The 5,021-nt window shown below is 35.7% G+C and overlaps 1 non-coding gene across 1 annotated transcript; it reads left to right on the forward strand.

The window, feature by feature from the left end:
- Nucleotides 1-2,459: 2,459 nt before the first annotated feature.
- On the forward strand, nt 2,460-2,557 carry LOC122050005. Its single transcript, XR_006131230.1, has one exon. It is a non-coding gene; the product is annotated as a small nucleolar RNA Z122 (small nucleolar RNA).
- The last annotated feature ends 2,464 nt before the right edge of the window (nt 2,558-5,021 follow it).

Raw genomic sequence — 5,021 nt, forward strand, 5'->3', positions numbered from 1 at the left:
ATGTAATTCTTCTACTTGAGTACCAGTGAACATAGAACTTATAATGTTGTTAGGCCCTTCAGAAATGAATACGGATCTGTGGCTTCTTTTAGACTATGTTTCTGATTCGGCTCTAGTTCTGGACTCGGACTCGATTTCGGCAACGTAGGTTTGTACCGGTAGGGCAGGGAAACTTGTTTGCTCGTCTTCCTCGTCGAAATCTTCCGAGGATTCAGATCACATTGCTTTCAAGGCCTTCGTGTTCGATTGAGTTGCCTTCTTCCTCCTAAGTGCTTTTCAAATCTTATGAGTAGGGCACTGGTTTCTATGGCGCCCTCTCTCCCTACACTTAAAACAAGTTATGTGGTATTTAAAATTTGAATTTAAAATTTTACCTTTTGGATCCATGATAGGATTCTCCCCCTTGACTGTTGCTATCTTGAATTTAGACTCAGATTCAGCTATCTCTTCCTTGGCCATTAGTGCTATGAAATTGGTCTGATCTGATTCTTTTGAGTCTGGTTCGGAGGTTGACTATAGGGATTCATATTCATATTCAAACTCAGGTTTTACTTTGTCTTCTAACTTTGACGGAATCTCATTAAGCTCGATCAAATTTTCCTAAAACTCCTTAGTGTTGTTGAACTTTCCAACTTGACCAAGCTCTTTATTTGTTAGTCCGCCTAGGAGAGTACATATTGCTTTTGCATCGGCTTCGATCTTTCTCCTTGTTTGTGCATCTCACTTATCGTAGGCAATGGGCACACCTTCTTTGGTGGGGAGTATGAATGTGGTCTAGATCATGGTCCATATCTCTGGTTGGGTCCTTAGTTGGTGCTCCATTTAATCTTTCTAGTATCCGAAATTCTCGTTGGACAAGAGTGGTGGGCGTGCGGTGCTTGGTAAGCCATTTAAAAGAGCTCTTGCACAACAAAATAAAAACTTATCCCAAGACTAAGTCTTGGCTTAGTAATGCGGAAGAGAAATAAAAAAATATGTTACTAATTTTGAGAAAAAATAATAAAATAATAATAATAAATTATTATTTCAAAATTTTTTAAATACGATATTTTGTCAACATTGACAAATAGTGAAAAAATGAAAATAAAATTTTCAAAAAAATGGAGGGAAAAAAGTGAAAGGCGTAAGAATATTTTTTAAACAAAAACTATATATATTTTACTTTCAAAAGGATCCCCTCTGCTCGATTGGTGGTTTCTCTAATTTAAAGCGGCATAGCTTTAATACCAATTGTAGGATAGATGATGTGCTTTGGGGGGGGGGGTTAAATAACACTCATGGTTTTTTCACTCGTTTCAAAAAACACAACAAACGCAACGGAAGGTAGAAAGAAACATGAGAACAATCGCTAACACTTTTGGTTACTTGGTTCGGAGCATGTGACGATTCATACTCCAAGATTCACGATCGTTGATCGCTTACGTTGGACAATCACTATAGATCCAAAAATTCTTTACACAGAACAAGTACAAGTAAGAAGCTTTACAAATATTGAAATACAACTTGTTACTGACGACTTGGTGAAATCAATCTTCTGGCTTGGTCGTCGTCGGGGGTGTGCGCAAGGGCTCAACTTGTTCTCAATTGATCGTTTTGAATGTGTTCTAAGTGTTGTTCGAAGCTGCTAGTCAACCCTCCTTTTATAGCTGAGTCAAACCTGATTTAAATCCACTTGGGACCAGTCTTTGACTCGAAGCTGATCGGTAGATCGATCTAGGTGTTTGGTTGATCGAATCCTCTGAACCTGCCCAACTTCTCATCCACATGCTTCTATTCGGATAAGTGTTTTCGTTTAATCGACTGATTCCGCCGTTCGATTGAAAACAATTGCTCTAAATCTCAATATTATTTTAGAAATTTCATAATTTTAAATGGAACTTTTGGTCAATTGTCGAGTATAAAATATTTTTTAATATTTTTTTAAAAAATAAAATATTATTTAATAGTAATAAAATAAAAGGGCAACCGATTTTTATAACATTAATCAATTTTTATTTTCATGTCATGGACATAATTTTAATCATCAAATTAAAAATATTTGATAGATTAAGCAACAAATAGAAAAGGATTACGCAAAGATTATAATTACAACGTCGAATTATATACCCTTTTTCATTTTATAATTTATCAAAATGGATTAGGCCTAACTTAAAGGGCCCAGCCCATTACGAGAACCTGCTCTATAAAATCGCGTCGAGAGCGGTAGATTCTTCATTTCTAGGGTTGCTTTCGGCCATCGCTGGCGCCGCAAGTTACCAAATTGTGGGCCGACCGGCGGAGTGCTCTCTCCGTCACTTCTATTGCCCAGTCGATCGCGGCGATCTCGGAGCCTCCGGCGTCAATCGCGAACCCTAACCGAGGTTCCGAATCGTTTTCCTAAATCATTCTTCGGCGTTTATCGGCTTTGAAATTTGAAATTTGAATTTTGGTTGGATTTATTTTCTTTCTGTTTTTACTAATCTGGGAGATGATGCGATATACGGATTGTCAGACTGCTGTTCTCATGAGCAGCAGATTAGCCGTGCTGAATTATTTTGCACGTCAGTCTGATCCCAAATGCAAATCTATTTATCCATCAGAAATGTAGAAATTATGGGAATTAAAAAAAAAACCATTTGCAAGCCCTTCGAGTTTCTCGCCTCCTAAATCTCTCCTACATTATCATTTTTCTATAATAGGTTTAATATATCGTTATCGTATCGATTCTCCTGCTTTTTTCCAGCTCTCGGTTCAGGATTTTTGTCTTTTTGTCATTTTTTATCATTTCGTTTGCCGTATTCTTATGAGATTGGTTTTTCGTTTTTTTTCCTCCACTTCTGATATCTCTTTTAATGCCATTTTGTCTTATATGATCTGCCGAGCCTATTTCTCGTTATTGAAATCTCTTTTTTTGTTATTTGAGATATTTGATATTTGGTGATGATTTACCACTAAAATATTATGATATGTGTTGTTGCAATTCTCTTTCAATCTATAATTTACAACATTAATGTGGATCTCGTATGTATGATTTATAATTTTTGTTTATAGTGATTCCTCTGAGGATGCTAATTTAGTTTATACAGGCAATTGTACTAAATCTCAATAAACTTGTTAGGTCACACTGTGTGTCTGATACTTAGTTCGATTTGTGTATGCAAAAAAGCAACACTTAGGCACAGCTGTTTTACAACTTGCAAGTATTCATAGTACTCTTTAATCAATCCTCAATGTTAAATGAGATGAGAATCACAATTGCAAAAAAAACAAACAAATCAGTTATTCAAAGGGAACATTATGCACCTAATAGTTGTTTCCTAAAGTTCTAATGCTTAAAAAATCTAAAAGGATTTGCACTTCCATACTTTTTCATTATATTTTATTTTATATGTAAATAAAATTTTAATTTATAAATTACTACTAAATAATATTAATAATTAAAAAATAAGTTATATTATTTGAAACAAAAGCTCCCAATAGAAAATTTATTAATTTTTTAAAATTTAAATTTAAAATTTTATTTTAAATGGGAGCCGTATCTTTCTGAAAATGAGCAAGTTTCCTCCCATTTCTATGCCACTTCCACGTTGGTCTAGAGCAAAAATGTATGTTCAAATATTACAATAATTCATTAAAAATGTATATATCACTTCTATACACTTGGAGGTGGCTTGTGTGGTCCTATTGAATTTGGAATGATCGAGTTTCGTTTGGGTTTAGGTTTAAAAAATTATTATTTTTGAGTTTTGACTTTAGAGTTTTAGGGTGGAGGATTAAAACATGTGTTATTATTTTTTTTTTTTTTACGACGTATAATATATCAATATAGTGTCTTGATTGGTAAAAGTGAATTAAGGTACTTGGATGGACCTCTAGATGTTTGGACTCATACTCAATGTCTATACTTAGTTGACTAAGTTTGAATTATTTAGTTGACTAAGTTTGAATTGACTCAAATCGAGTCTTAATATTTAAGTTTTGATGTTTAATAATACATGGAGATTATAGATGTAATTGTTCAATTGAGAAGATTATTGATATAATTTTTTTTCTCTTGATTGGGAAAATTTTAATTGGAGATTAGGCAAGGAAAAATCTTGATGAGTGAAGTCAGATAGAAATCATAGTGAGTGAAGCTAAGTAGGTGAAAGTCATTGAAGTTAGATGAAAATCTTAGTGAGTGAAGTTAGATGAAAATCTTAGTGAGTGAAGTCAGGTGAAAGTCTTAGTGAGTGAAGTTAGGTGAAAGTCTTAGTGAGTGAAGCAGACAGATGAAAAGTCTTAATGAGTGAAGATGGGTAGATGGAAAGATATGATGAGTGAAGTCAGACACATGAAAATCCAAGTGGGTTAAGGTTAATCACACATCTGGTGTTGGGAATCCTAAGTAGGTCAAAGGATTGACCGGATACTTAGCACAAAGAAATCCAAATGAGTCAAGGTTGATCGGACATCTGGTGGAAGTTCAAGTGGATCATGGAAGATCGGACACTTGACACGAGATGGTAAGTTCAAGTGAGTCAAGGTTGATCAGACACTTGATACGATGAGAAAAGTCCAAGTGAGTCAAAGGGTTTATCGGACACTTGGCGAAGAAGTTCTGGCAGGTCAAGGTTGATCGGATGCTAGGTATGAGGAGTTCCAACAAGTCATGGTTAACCAGATGTTGAATTTGAGGACCTTAGGTTTGGTTTAAGGAAGTCAAAGGGAAGTCAATTGATCAATCGATCGATTGAACTGTGGTTCAATCGATCGGCCGATTGATTGAAGATGTGTTGCGAGTGAAGGATGACCCAATCGATCGGGCGATCGATTGGGATGTGAAATCGCGACCGCAGAAGCTTTCTCAATCGATCAGTCGATCAATTGTGCACCGGCAATCGATCGCTTGATCTATTGGGGGCTGAAAATCGCGCGAGTCATGATAAGCATTGAATCGAGCAGTCGATCGATTCAAGTCTTATTCCAGAGAGCATAGAGGCACTCTAAATCGATCAGTTGATCGATTTAAGCCTCCCTAATCGATTGGGTTGTGATCGTTG

The sequence above is a fragment of the Zingiber officinale genome, chromosome 2B (genome assembly GCF_018446385.1).
Source record: "Zingiber officinale cultivar Zhangliang chromosome 2B, Zo_v1.1, whole genome shotgun sequence".
NCBI lineage: Eukaryota > Viridiplantae > Streptophyta > Magnoliopsida > Zingiberales > Zingiberaceae > Zingiber > Zingiber officinale.